General features: G+C 47.0%; 23 non-coding genes across 23 annotated transcripts; 10 read left to right on the forward strand and 13 right to left on the reverse strand.

Moving 5' to 3' along the window:
• The first annotated feature begins 226 nt into the window (after positions 1–226).
• On the forward strand, positions 227–298 carry trnad-guc (transfer RNA aspartic acid (anticodon GUC)). The gene has a single exon. It is a non-coding gene; the product is annotated as a tRNA-Asp (tRNA).
• A 483-nt stretch (positions 299–781) lies between these two features.
• Positions 782–853, forward strand: trnaw-cca (transfer RNA tryptophan (anticodon CCA)). The gene has a single exon. It is a non-coding gene; the product is annotated as a tRNA-Trp (tRNA).
• A 512-nt stretch (positions 854–1,365) lies between these two features.
• On the reverse strand, positions 1,366–1,437 carry trnae-uuc (transfer RNA glutamic acid (anticodon UUC)). Its single transcript has one exon. It is a non-coding gene; the product is annotated as a tRNA-Glu (tRNA).
• A 255-nt stretch (positions 1,438–1,692) lies between these two features.
• LOC130421521 (U5 spliceosomal RNA) lies at positions 1,693–1,809 on the reverse strand. The gene has a single exon (XR_008906837.1). It is a non-coding gene; the product is annotated as a U5 spliceosomal RNA (small nuclear RNA).
• Positions 1,810–2,300: 491 nt separating this feature from the next.
• On the reverse strand, positions 2,301–2,417 carry LOC130421522 (U5 spliceosomal RNA). Its single transcript, XR_008906838.1, has one exon. It is a non-coding gene; the product is annotated as a U5 spliceosomal RNA (small nuclear RNA).
• Positions 2,418–3,021: 604 nt separating this feature from the next.
• On the forward strand, positions 3,022–3,093 carry trnad-guc (transfer RNA aspartic acid (anticodon GUC)). The gene has a single exon. It is a non-coding gene; the product is annotated as a tRNA-Asp (tRNA).
• Positions 3,094–3,576: 483 nt separating this feature from the next.
• On the forward strand, positions 3,577–3,648 carry trnaw-cca (transfer RNA tryptophan (anticodon CCA)). The gene has a single exon. It is a non-coding gene; the product is annotated as a tRNA-Trp (tRNA).
• A 512-nt stretch (positions 3,649–4,160) lies between these two features.
• trnae-uuc (transfer RNA glutamic acid (anticodon UUC)) lies at positions 4,161–4,232 on the reverse strand. The gene has a single exon. It is a non-coding gene; the product is annotated as a tRNA-Glu (tRNA).
• A 255-nt stretch (positions 4,233–4,487) lies between these two features.
• LOC130421523 (U5 spliceosomal RNA) lies at positions 4,488–4,604 on the reverse strand. The gene has a single exon (XR_008906839.1). It is a non-coding gene; the product is annotated as a U5 spliceosomal RNA (small nuclear RNA).
• Positions 4,605–5,208: 604 nt separating this feature from the next.
• On the forward strand, positions 5,209–5,280 carry trnad-guc (transfer RNA aspartic acid (anticodon GUC)). Its single transcript has one exon. It is a non-coding gene; the product is annotated as a tRNA-Asp (tRNA).
• Positions 5,281–5,763: 483 nt separating this feature from the next.
• Positions 5,764–5,835, forward strand: trnaw-cca (transfer RNA tryptophan (anticodon CCA)). The gene has a single exon. It is a non-coding gene; the product is annotated as a tRNA-Trp (tRNA).
• A 512-nt stretch (positions 5,836–6,347) lies between these two features.
• On the reverse strand, positions 6,348–6,419 carry trnae-uuc (transfer RNA glutamic acid (anticodon UUC)). Its single transcript has one exon. It is a non-coding gene; the product is annotated as a tRNA-Glu (tRNA).
• Positions 6,420–6,674: 255 nt separating this feature from the next.
• On the reverse strand, positions 6,675–6,791 carry LOC130421524 (U5 spliceosomal RNA). The gene has a single exon (XR_008906840.1). It is a non-coding gene; the product is annotated as a U5 spliceosomal RNA (small nuclear RNA).
• Positions 6,792–7,282: 491 nt separating this feature from the next.
• LOC130421525 (U5 spliceosomal RNA) lies at positions 7,283–7,399 on the reverse strand. The gene has a single exon (XR_008906841.1). It is a non-coding gene; the product is annotated as a U5 spliceosomal RNA (small nuclear RNA).
• Positions 7,400–8,003: 604 nt separating this feature from the next.
• trnad-guc (transfer RNA aspartic acid (anticodon GUC)) lies at positions 8,004–8,075 on the forward strand. The gene has a single exon. It is a non-coding gene; the product is annotated as a tRNA-Asp (tRNA).
• Positions 8,076–8,558: 483 nt separating this feature from the next.
• trnaw-cca (transfer RNA tryptophan (anticodon CCA)) lies at positions 8,559–8,630 on the forward strand. The gene has a single exon. It is a non-coding gene; the product is annotated as a tRNA-Trp (tRNA).
• Positions 8,631–9,142: 512 nt separating this feature from the next.
• On the reverse strand, positions 9,143–9,214 carry trnae-uuc (transfer RNA glutamic acid (anticodon UUC)). The gene has a single exon. It is a non-coding gene; the product is annotated as a tRNA-Glu (tRNA).
• Positions 9,215–9,469: 255 nt separating this feature from the next.
• LOC130421526 (U5 spliceosomal RNA) lies at positions 9,470–9,586 on the reverse strand. Its single transcript, XR_008906842.1, has one exon. It is a non-coding gene; the product is annotated as a U5 spliceosomal RNA (small nuclear RNA).
• Positions 9,587–10,190: 604 nt separating this feature from the next.
• trnad-guc (transfer RNA aspartic acid (anticodon GUC)) lies at positions 10,191–10,262 on the forward strand. Its single transcript has one exon. It is a non-coding gene; the product is annotated as a tRNA-Asp (tRNA).
• A 483-nt stretch (positions 10,263–10,745) lies between these two features.
• On the forward strand, positions 10,746–10,817 carry trnaw-cca (transfer RNA tryptophan (anticodon CCA)). Its single transcript has one exon. It is a non-coding gene; the product is annotated as a tRNA-Trp (tRNA).
• Positions 10,818–11,329: 512 nt separating this feature from the next.
• Positions 11,330–11,401, reverse strand: trnae-uuc (transfer RNA glutamic acid (anticodon UUC)). The gene has a single exon. It is a non-coding gene; the product is annotated as a tRNA-Glu (tRNA).
• Positions 11,402–11,656: 255 nt separating this feature from the next.
• Positions 11,657–11,773, reverse strand: LOC130421527 (U5 spliceosomal RNA). Its single transcript, XR_008906843.1, has one exon. It is a non-coding gene; the product is annotated as a U5 spliceosomal RNA (small nuclear RNA).
• Positions 11,774–12,264: 491 nt separating this feature from the next.
• On the reverse strand, positions 12,265–12,381 carry LOC130421528 (U5 spliceosomal RNA). The gene has a single exon (XR_008906844.1). It is a non-coding gene; the product is annotated as a U5 spliceosomal RNA (small nuclear RNA).
• Between the last annotated feature and the right edge of the window lie 12 nt (positions 12,382–12,393).

Consider the following 12,393-nt stretch of genomic DNA (forward strand, 5'->3'; position numbering starts at 1 on the left):
CTACTGAATTTCTTTTAACCAACAAATTAAAGTGTGATGATGTGTTGACAATTCCACCGAGGTCCAAAGGAGGATTCAGAAAGTCTGCACAACACTCTTAATTAGCCAAGCTTGCAGCCTTCCTCCTGCACACATCCAATATCAAAAAACGAATCTTTTCCAAAGAGAACGCTATGAGATATCGGTTGCAGTTCGTCACAAAAACATTTCCGCAATTGCAAGCCAGTCCTCGTTAGTATAGTGGACAGTATCTCCGCCTGTCACGCGGAAGACCGGGGTTCGATTCCCCGACGGGGAGCTTGAGTGTCCTTGTGGGTCATCCCTGCTTTGTCAGCTTTTATGTGCAGCAAGGTATGCCCGGCATGCTCTGTCAGTAGAACATGAGACTCTTAATGTCAGGGTCGGTAGAGGATAAGATTCAGCGTCGTGTGCTCGAGCCCCACGTTGGACGTGCAAATCACTTTTGATCTTGGTGTCTTTCACCTAGGCCTCGGTTCCCAGGCTTAGTGACAGAACAGTCAGGCAGCTTCTTGGAAAATACTGAACACTTGACCACTTAACCGTTATGCTGCAAAGGCGGCTATCGGAAAACGGACGCTATATTTTCGTGCGGCGACGTTCGTTGTTATGACTTTGCAAACCTCTGCTGTTTCTTTCCAAGTCAAACCGTTGCTCTGTCCGAGAACAACAAATTTGACGTCTCTTTCTGCCGCCGTCTCCTGATGGCTTTCGTGCAACTGTCCGTCTCTGTGGCGCCATCGTTGGCGACTGCCCAGCGAGGGGCCTCGTGGCGCAACGGTAGTGCGTCTGACTCCAGATCAGAAGGTTGCGTGTTCAAATCACGTCGGGGTCAAGATTTCTTTCTGCGTGTACGGCTTGTTAACAACACCGTGAGGCTGATGTCGCACACTAATTGCTGCTAGGAAGTCGTTCACCGAGATTACGTTTTAGAACCAAAGGGAGCTTTTTGTACCCACATGACTGCCCACTTTAGCTCTTTTGGATGTTTAAGATTTTCTCCATGTAGAGGTGTGGTTAAAAACGTCAAGATAGTGTAAAGACATCTCGTAAAATTGTCCCAGATGTACCTTCTGTACTTTTCAGTTGTCGGCACCCAGAACGCAGCACTTTGTGTCCAGCACTTGTTGCCTGAGACCTCAGGACGCACCATATAATACAAGGTAAATACTGTTTGCTCACTTGAATTTGGATTGTGCAAAGGAGTTAAAATGTAGAAGGTGCCAAGAAAGGCTGATATACGAGATAAGTGACTATTTGTTTGACCTCCTACACAGCTGACTCGTCAGAGCCTCACCGTGAAACAGCAGCTTTTCATTTGAAAATAACCAACTGAGAAAATGGTAATTCCCATACCGGGAGTTGAACCCGGGCCGCCTGGGTGAAAACCAGGAATCCTAACCGCTAGACCATATGGGACGCCTTAGCTGTCTTCTTCCGACCTGGAGCCGACGTGCACTTCAACTGTTTCCCAGCACAGAGGAAGCGAAATAACAATCACACATTTGAAGTGCATCGCAGAAGATTTTCTACCTATCTGAGCAGGTGCTGACAATAAACTTGCAACAAACGTGGTGAAACCAAGAGTCCCAAAACAGCTAGGAGACAACGATGTGCAGAAGCAATCCGACAGAGGCAGATTCTTAAACGCTCTGGTTCTTGGCACAATAACGAAGGCCTGCTGTGAGCGGAGCCGTCCAAAATTACATTAAACTCACGGTGGTTTCATTCTGCGGAAATCTTTCGTAAAAGGCAGAAGATTTATGCGTAGATCAAGAGAAACTCGAGCTGCACCCACCAGCTCTCGGCCCAGTGTGCTTCCTATGTCGCACCGCAATGTTCAAGGGGCTAATATTTGGTCGAGGCACCTACCTGATAATTCACTCTGGGAGGGGCCAAAGAGACAAAGTTCTCTTCCATCAACAAATTACTGCAAAAGCCAAGTCTGAAGAGATGTTCCTGAAGCTAGCATCCTACCGACCACAGGTACTAGGATCTGAATTTCCTAACCGCTAGACCATATGGGACGCCTTAGCTGTCTTCTTCCGACCTGGAGCCGACGTGCACTTCAACTGTTTCCCAGCACAGAGGAAGCGAAATAACAATCACACATTTGAAGTGCATCGCAGAAGATTTTCTACCTATCTGAGCAGGTGCTGACAATAAACTTGCAACAAACGTGGTGAAACCAAGAGTCCCAAAACAGCTAGGAGACAACGATGTGCAGAAGCAATCCGACAGAGGCAGATTCTTAAACGCTCTGGTTCTTGGCACAATAACGAAGGCCTGCTGTGAGCGGAGCCGTCCAAAATTACATTAAACTCACGGTGGTTTCATTCTGCGGAAATCTTTCGTAAAAGGCAGAAGATTTATGCGTAGATCAAGAGAAACTCGAGCTGCACCCACCAGCTCTCGGCCCAGTGTGCTTCCTATGTCGCACCGCAATGTTCAAGGGGCTAATATTTGGTCGAGGCACCTACCTGATAATTCACTCTGGGAGGGGCCAAAGAGACAAAGTTCTCTTCCATCAACAAATTACTGCAAAAGCCAAGTCTGAAGAGATGTTCCTGAAGCTAGCATCCTACCGACCACAGGTACTAGGATCTGGATCTGCCAAGAAATAAAATACAAATCTTCAATCTCCGACAACTCTAGCTGAATCAGAACAATGGTACTGTTTAGCGTGTTGACACATGGTTCATATGCTCTCCTACTTTGGATAAAAGCATCTGCCAAATGAAAAATGCAAATGGATAGAGTACGGCGTCCTTCTTCCTCTACTGAATTTCTTTTAACCAACAAATTAAAGTGTGATGATGTGTTGACAATTCCACCGAGGTCCAAAGGAGGATTCAGAAAGTCTGCACAACACTCTTAATTAGCCAAGCTTGCAGCCTTCCTCCTGCACACATCCAATATCAAAAAACGAATCTTTTCCAAAGAGAACGCTATGAGATATCGGTTGCAGTTCGTCACAAAAACATTTCCGCAATTGCAAGCCAGTCCTCGTTAGTATAGTGGACAGTATCTCCGCCTGTCACGCGGAAGACCGGGGTTCGATTCCCCGACGGGGAGCTTGAGTGTCCTTGTGGGTCATCCCTGCTTTGTCAGCTTTTATGTGCAGCAAGGTATGCCAGGCATGCTCTGTCAGTAGAACATGAGACTCTTAATGTCAGGGTCGGTAGAGGATAAGATTCAGCGTCGTGTGCTCGAGCCCCACGTTGGACGTGCAAATCACTTTTGATCTTGGTGTCTTTCACCTAGGCCTCGGTTCCCAGGCTTAGTGACAGAACAGTCAGGCAGCTTCTTGGAAAATACTGAACACTTGACCACTTAACCGTTATGCTGCAAAGGCGGCTATCGGAAAACGGACGCTATATTTTCGTGCGGCGACGTTCGTTGTTATGACTTTGCAAACCTCTGCTGTTTCTTTCCAAGTCAAACCGTTGCTCTGTCCGAGAACAACAAATTTGACGTCTCTTTCTGCCGCCGTCTCCTGATGGCTTTCATGCAACTGTCCGTCTCTGTGGCGCCATCGTTGGCGACTGCCCAGCGAGGGGCCTCGTGGCGCAACGGTAGTGCGTCTGACTCCAGATCAGAAGGTTGCGTGTTCAAATCACGTCGGGGTCAAGATTTCTTTCTGCGTGTACGGCTTGTTAACAACACCGTGAGGCTGATGTCGCACACTAATTGCTGCTAGGAAGTCGTTCACCGAGATTACGTTTTAGAACCAAAGGGAGCTTTTTGTACCCACATGACTGCCCACTTTAGCTCTTTTGGATGTTTAAGATTTTCTCCATGTAGAGGTGTGGTTAAAAACGTCAAGATAGTGTAAAGACATCTCGTAAAATTGTCCCAGATGTACCTTCTGTACTTTTCAGTTGTCGGCACCCAGAACGCAGCACTTTGTGTCCAGCACTTGTTGCCTGAGACCTCAGGACGCACCATATAATACAAGGTAAATACTGTTTGCTCACTTGAATTTGGATTGTGCAAAGGAGTTAAAATGTAGAAGGTGCCAAGAAAGGCTGATATACGAGATAAGTGACTATTTGTTTGACCTCCTACACAGCTGACTCGTCAGAGCCTCACCGTGAAACAGCAGCTTTTCATTTGAAAATAACCAACTGAGAAAATGGTAATTCCCATACCGGGAGTTGAACCCGGGCCGCCTGGGTGAAAACCAGGAATCCTAACCGCTAGACCATATGGGACGCCTTAGCTGTCTTCTTCCGACCTGGAGCCGACGTGCACTTCAACTGTTTCCCAGCACAGAGGAAGCGAAATAACAATCACACATTTGAAGTGCATCGCAGAAGATTTTCTACCTATCTGAGCAGGTGCTGACAATAAACTTGCAACAAACGTGGTGAAACCAAGAGTCCCAAAACAGCTAGGAGACAACGATGTGCAGAAGCAATCCGACAGAGGCAGATTCTTAAACGCTCTGGTTCTTGGCACAATAACGAAGGCCTGCTGTGAGCGGAGCCGTCCAAAATTACATTAAACTCACGGTGGTTTCATTCTGCGGAAATCTTTCGTAAAAGGCAGAAGATTTATGCGTAGATCAAGAGAAACTCGAGCTGCACCCACCAGCTCTCGGCCCAGTGTGCTTCCTATGTCGCACCGCAATGTTCAAGGGGCTAATATTTGGTCGAGGCACCTACCTGATAATTCACTCTGGGAGGGGCCAAAGAGACAAAGTTCTCTTCCATCAACAAATTACTGCAAAAGCCAAGTCTGAAGAGATGTTCCTGAAGCTAGCATCCTACCGACCACAGGTACTAGGATCTGGATCTGCCAAGAAATAAAATACAAATCTTCAATCTCCGACAACTCTAGCTGAATCAGAACAATGGTACTGTTTAGCGTGTTGACACATGGTTCATATGCTCTCCTACTTTGGATAAAAGCATCTGCCAAATGAAAAATGCAAATGGATAGAGTACGGCGTCCTTCTTCCTCTACTGAATTTCTTTTAACCAACAAATTAAAGTGTGATGATGTGTTGACAATTCCACCGAGGTCCAAAGGAGGATTCAGAAAGTCTGCACAACACTCTTAATTAGCCAAGCTTGCAGCCTTCCTCCTGCACACATCCAATATCAAAAAACGAATCTTTTCCAAAGAGAACGCTATGAGATATCGGTTGCAGTTCGTCACAAAAACATTTCCGCAATTGCAAGCCAGTCCTCGTTAGTATAGTGGACAGTATCTCCGCCTGTCACGCGGAAGACCGGGGTTCGATTCCCCGACGGGGAGCTTGAGTGTCCTTGTGGGTCATCCCTGCTTTGTCAGCTTTTATGTGCAGCAAGGTATGCCCGGCATGCTCTGTCAGTAGAACATGAGACTCTTAATGTCAGGGTCGGTAGAGGATAAGATTCAGCGTCGTGTGCTCGAGCCCCACGTTGGACGTGCAAATCACTTTTGATCTTGGTGTCTTTCACCTAGGCCTCGGTTCCCAGGCTTAGTGACAGAACAGTCAGGCAGCTTCTTGGAAAATACTGAACACTTGACCACTTAACCGTTATGCTGCAAAGGCGGCTATCGGAAAACGGACGCTATATTTTCGTGCGGCGACGTTCGTTGTTATGACTTTGCAAACCTCTGCTGTTTCTTTCCAAGTCAAACCGTTGCTCTGTCCGAGAACAACAAATTTGACGTCTCTTTCTGCCGCCGTCTCCTGATGGCTTTCGTGCAACTGTCCGTCTCTGTGGCGCCATCGTTGGCGACTGCCCAGCGAGGGGCCTCGTGGCGCAACGGTAGTGCGTCTGACTCCAGATCAGAAGGTTGCGTGTTCAAATCACGTCGGGGTCAAGATTTCTTTCTGCGTGTACGGCTTGTTAACAACACCGTGAGGCTGATGTCGCACACTAATTGCTGCTAGGAAGTCGTTCACCGAGATTACGTTTTAGAACCAAAGGGAGCTTTTTGTACCCACATGACTGCCCACTTTAGCTCTTTTGGATGTTTAAGATTTTCTCCATGTAGAGGTGTGGTTAAAAACGTCAAGATAGTGTAAAGACATCTCGTAAAATTGTCCCAGATGTACCTTCTGTACTTTTCAGTTGTCGGCACCCAGAACGCAGCACTTTGTGTCCAGCACTTGTTGCCTGAGACCTCAGGACGCACCATATAATACAAGGTAAATACTGTTTGCTCACTTGAATTTGGATTGTGCAAAGGAGTTAAAATGTAGAAGGTGCCAAGAAAGGCTGATATACGAGATAAGTGACTATTTGTTTGACCTCCTACACAGCTGACTCGTCAGAGCCTCACCGTGAAACAGCAGCTTTTCATTTGAAAATAACCAACTGAGAAAATGGTAATTCCCATACCGGGAGTTGAACCCGGGCCGCCTGGGTGAAAACCAGGAATCCTAACCGCTAGACCATATGGGACGCCTTAGCTGTCTTCTTCCGACCTGGAGCCGACGTGCACTTCAACTGTTTCCCAGCACAGAGGAAGCGAAATAACAATCACACATTTGAAGTGCATCGCAGAAGATTTTCTACCTATCTGAGCAGGTGCTGACAATAAACTTGCAACAAACGTGGTGAAACCAAGAGTCCCAAAACAGCTAGGAGACAACGATGTGCAGAAGCAATCCGACAGAGGCAGATTCTTAAACGCTCTGGTTCTTGGCACAATAACGAAGGCCTGCTGTGAGCGGAGCCGTCCAAAATTACATTAAACTCACGGTGGTTTCATTCTGCGGAAATCTTTCGTAAAAGGCAGAAGATTTATGCGTAGATCAAGAGAAACTCGAGCTGCACCCACCAGCTCTCGGCCCAGTGTGCTTCCTATGTCGCACCGCAATGTTCAAGGGGCTAATATTTGGTCGAGGCACCTACCTGATAATTCACTCTGGGAGGGGCCAAAGAGACAAAGTTCTCTTCCATCAACAAATTACTGCAAAAGCCAAGTCTGAAGAGATGTTCCTGAAGCTAGCATCCTACCGACCACAGGTACTAGGATCTGAATTTCCTAACCGCTAGACCATATGGGACGCCTTAGCTGTCTTCTTCCGACCTGGAGCCGACGTGCACTTCAACTGTTTCCCAGCACAGAGGAAGCGAAATAACAATCACACATTTGAAGTGCATCGCAGAAGATTTTCTACCTATCTGAGCAGGTGCTGACAATAAACTTGCAACAAACGTGGTGAAACCAAGAGTCCCAAAACAGCTAGGAGACAACGATGTGCAGAAGCAATCCGACAGAGGCAGATTCTTAAACGCTCTGGTTCTTGGCACAATAACGAAGGCCTGCTGTGAGCGGAGCCGTCCAAAATTACATTAAACTCACGGTGGTTTCATTCTGCGGAAATCTTTCGTAAAAGGCAGAAGATTTATGCGTAGATCAAGAGAAACTCGAGCTGCACCCACCAGCTCTCGGCCCAGTGTGCTTCCTATGTCGCACCGCAATGTTCAAGGGGCTAATATTTGGTCGAGGCACCTACCTGATAATTCACTCTGGGAGGGGCCAAAGAGACAAAGTTCTCTTCCATCAACAAATTACTGCAAAAGCCAAGTCTGAAGAGATGTTCCTGAAGCTAGCATCCTACCGACCACAGGTACTAGGATCTGGATCTGCCAAGAAATAAAATACAAATCTTCAATCTCCGACAACTCTAGCTGAATCAGAACAATGGTACTGTTTAGCGTGTTGACACATGGTTCATATGCTCTCCTACTTTGGATAAAAGCATCTGCCAAATGAAAAATGCAAATGGATAGAGTACGGCGTCCTTCTTCCTCTACTGAATTTCTTTTAACCAACAAATTAAAGTGTGATGATGTGTTGACAATTCCACCGAGGTCCAAAGGAGGATTCAGAAAGTCTGCACAACACTCTTAATTAGCCAAGCTTGCAGCCTTCCTCCTGCACACATCCAATATCAAAAAACGAATCTTTTCCAAAGAGAACGCTATGAGATATCGGTTGCAGTTCGTCACAAAAACATTTCCGCAATTGCAAGCCAGTCCTCGTTAGTATAGTGGACAGTATCTCCGCCTGTCACGCGGAAGACCGGGGTTCGATTCCCCGACGGGGAGCTTGAGTGTCCTTGTGGGTCATCCCTGCTTTGTCAGCTTTTATGTGCAGCAAGGTATGCCAGGCATGCTCTGTCAGTAGAACATGAGACTCTTAATGTCAGGGTCGGTAGAGGATAAGATTCAGCGTCGTGTGCTCGAGCCCCACGTTGGACGTGCAAATCACTTTTGATCTTGGTGTCTTTCACCTAGGCCTCGGTTCCCAGGCTTAGTGACAGAACAGTCAGGCAGCTTCTTGGAAAATACTGAACACTTGACCACTTAACTGTTATGCTGCAAAGGCGGCTATCGGAAAACGGACGCTATATTTTCGTGCGGCGACGTTCGTTGTTATGACTTTGCAAACCTCTGCTGTTTCTTTCCAAGTCAAACCGTTGCTCTGTCCGAGAACAACAAATTTGACGTCTCTTTCTGCCGCCGTCTCCTGATGGCTTTCGTGCAACTGTCCGTCTCTGTGGCGCCATCGTTGGCGACTGCCCAGCGAGGGGCCTCGGGGCGCAACGGTAGTGCGTCTGACTCCAGATCAGAAGGTTGCGTGTTCAAATCACGTCGGGGTCAAGATTTCTTTCTGCGTGTACGGCTTGTTAACAACACCGTGAGGCTGATGTCGCACACTAATTGCTGCTAGGAAGTCGTTCACCGAGATTACGTTTTAGAACCAAAGGGAGCTTTTTGTACCCACATGACTGCCCACTTTAGCTCTTTTGGATGTTTAAGATTTTCTCCATGTAGAGGTGTGGTTAAAAACGTCAAGATAGTGTAAAGACATCTCGTAAAATTGTCCCAGATGTACCTTCTGTACTTTTCAGTTGTCGGCACCCAGAACGCAGCACTTTGTGTCCAGCACTTGTTGCCTGAGACCTCAGGACGCACCATATAATACAAGGTAAATACTGTTTGCTCACTTGAATTTGGATTGTGCAAAGGAGTTAAAATGTAGAAGGTGCCAAGAAAGGCTGATATACGAGATAAGTGACTATTTGTTTGACCTCCTACACAGCTGACTCGTCAGAGCCTCACCGTGAAACAGCAGCTTTTCATTTGAAAATAACCAACTGAGAAAATGGTAATTCCCATACCGGGAGTTGAACCCGGGCCGCCTGGGTGAAAACCAGGAATCCTAACCGCTAGACCATATGGGACGCCTTAGCTGTCTTCTTCCGACCTGGAGCCGACGTGCACTTCAACTGTTTCCCAGCACAGAGGAAGCGAAATAACAATCACACATTTGAAGTGCATCGCAGAAGATTTTCTACCTATCTGAGCAGGTGCTGACAATAAACTTGCAACAAACGTGGTGAAACCAAGAGTCCCAAAACAGCTAGGAGACAACGATGTGCAGAAGCAATCCGACAGAGGCAGATTCTTAAACGCTCTGGTTCTTGGCACAATAACGAAGGCCTGCTGTGAGCGGAGCCGTCCAAAATTACATTAAACTCACGGTGGTTTCATTCTGCGGAAATCTTTCGTAAAAGGCAGAAGATTTATGCGTAGATCAAGAGAAACTCGAGCTGCACCCACCAGCTCTCGGCCCAGTGTGCTTCCTATGTCGCACCGCAATGTTCAAGGGGCTAATATTTGGTCGAGGCACCTACCTGATAATTCACTCTGGGAGGGGCCAAAGAGACAAAGTTCTCTTCCATCAACAAATTACTGCAAAAGCCAAGTCTGAAGAGATGTTCCTGAAGCTAGCATCCTACCGACCTCAGGTACTAGGATCTGGATCTGCCAAGAAATAAAATACAAATCTTCAATCTCCGACAACTCTAGCTGAATCAGAACAATGGTACTGTTTAGCGTGTTGACACATGGTTCATATGCTCTCCTACTTTGGATAAAAGCATCTGCCAAATGAAAAATGCAAATGGATAGAGTATGGCGTCCTTCTTCCTCTACTGAATTTCTTTTAACCAACAAATTAAAGTGTGATGATGTGTTGACAATTCCACCGAGGTCCAAAGGAGGATTCAAAAAGTCTGCACAACACTCTTAATTAGCCAAGCTTGCAGCCTTCCTCCTGCACACATCCAATATCAAAAAACGAATCTTTTCCAAAGAGAACGCTATGAGATATCGGTTGCAGTTCGTCACAAAAACATTTCCGCAATTGCAAGCCAGTCCTCGTTAGTATAGTGGACAGTATCTCCGCCTGTCACGCGGAAGACCGGGGTTCGATTCCCCGACGGGGAGCTTGAGTGTCCTTGTGGGTCATCCCTGCTTTGTCAGCTTTTATGTGCAGCAAGGTATGCCAGGCATGCTCTGTCAGTAGAACATGAGACTCTTAATGTCAGGGTCGGTAGAGGATAAGATTCAGCGTCGTGTGCTCGAGCCCCACGTTGGACGTGCAAATCACTTTTGATCTTGGTGTCTTTCACCTAGGCCTCGGTTCCCAGGCTTAGTGACAGAACAGTCAGGCAGCTTCTTGGAAAATACTGAACACTTGACCACTTAACCGTTATGCTGCAAAGGCGGCTATCGGAAAACGGACGCTATATTTTCGTGCGGCGACGTTCGTTGTTATGACTTTGCAAACCTCTGCTGTTTCTTTCCAAGTCAAACCGTTGCTCTGTCCGAGAACAACAAATTTGACGTCTCTTTCTGCCGCCGTCTCCTGATGGCTTTCGTGCAACTGTCCGTCTCTGTGGCGCCATCGTTGGCGACTGCCCAGCGAGGGGCCTCGTGGCGCAACGGTAGCGCGTCTGACTCCAGATCAGAAGGTTGCGTGTTCAAATCACGTCGGGGTCAAGATTTCTTTCTGCGTGTACGGCTTGTTAACAACACCGTGAGGCTGATGTCGCACACTAATTGCTGCTAGGAAGTCGTTCACCGAGATTACGTTTTAGAACCAAAGGGAGCTTTTTGTACCCACATGACTGCCCACTTTAGCTCTTTTGGATGTTTAAGATTTTCTCCATGTAGAGGTGTGGTTAAAAACGTCAAGATAGTGTAAAGACATCTCGTAAAATTGTCCCAGATGTACCTTCTGTACTTTTCAGTTGTCGGCACCCAGAACGCAGCACTTTGTGTCCAGCACTTGTTGCCTGAGACCTCAGGACGCACCATATAATACAAGGTAAATACTGTTTGCTCACTTGAATTTGGATTGTGCAAAGGAGTTAAAATGTAGAAGGTGCCAAGAAAGGCTGATATACGAGATAAGTGACTATTTGTTTGACCTCCTACACAGCTGACTCGTCAGAGCCTCACCGTGAAACAGCAGCTTTTCCTTTGAAAATAACCATCTGAGAAAATGGTAATTCCCATACCGGGAGTTGAACCCGGGCCGCCTGGGTGAAAACCAGGAATCCTAACCGTTAGACCATATGGGACGCCTTAGCTGTCTTCTTCCGACCTGGAGCCGACGTGCACTTCAACTGTTTCCCAGCACAGAGGAAGCGAAATAACAATCACACATTTGAAGTGCATCGCAGAAGATTTTCTACCTATCTGAGCAGGTGCTGACAATAAACTTGCAACAAACGTGGTGAAACCAAGAGTCCCAAAACAGCTAGGAGACAACGATGTGCAGAAGCAATCCGACAGAGGCAGATTCTTAAACGCTCTGGTTCTTGGCACAATAACGAAGGCCTGCTGTGAGCGGAGCCGTCCAAAATTACATTAAACTCACGGTGGTTTCATTCTGCGGAAATCTTTCGTAAAAGGCAGAAGATTTATGCGTAGATCAAGAGAAACTCGAGCTGCACCCACCAGCTCTCGGCCCAGTGTGCTTCCTATGTCGCACCGCAATGTTCAAGGGGCTAATATTTGGTCGAGGCACCTACCTGATAATTCACTCTGGGAGGGGCCAAAGAGACAAAGTTCTCTTCCATCAACAAATTACTGCAAAAGCCAAGTCTGAAGAGATGTTCCTGAAGCTAGCATCCTACCGACCACAGGTACTAGGATCTGAATTTCCTAACCGCTAGACCATATGGGACGCCTTAGCTGTCTTCTTCCGACCTGGAGCCGACGTGCACTTCAACTGTTTCCCAGCACAGAGGAAGCGAAATAACAATCACACATTTGAAGTGCATCGCAGAAGATTTTCTACCTATCTGAGCAGGTGCTGACAATAAACTTGCAACAAACGTGGTGAAACCAAGAGTCCCAAAACAGCTAGGAGACAACGATGTGCAGAAGCAATCCGACAGAGGCAGATTCTTAAACGCTCTGGTTCTTGGCACAATAACGAAGGCCTGCTGTGAGCGGAGCCGTCCAAAATTACATTAAACTCACGGTGGTTTCATTCTGCGGAAATCTTTCGTAAAAGGCAGAAGATTTATGCGTAGATCAAGAGAAACTCGAGCTGCACCCACCAGCT

The sequence above is a fragment of the Triplophysa dalaica genome, chromosome 5 (assembly GCF_015846415.1).
Source record: "Triplophysa dalaica isolate WHDGS20190420 chromosome 5, ASM1584641v1, whole genome shotgun sequence".
NCBI lineage: Eukaryota > Metazoa > Chordata > Actinopteri > Cypriniformes > Nemacheilidae > Triplophysa > Triplophysa dalaica.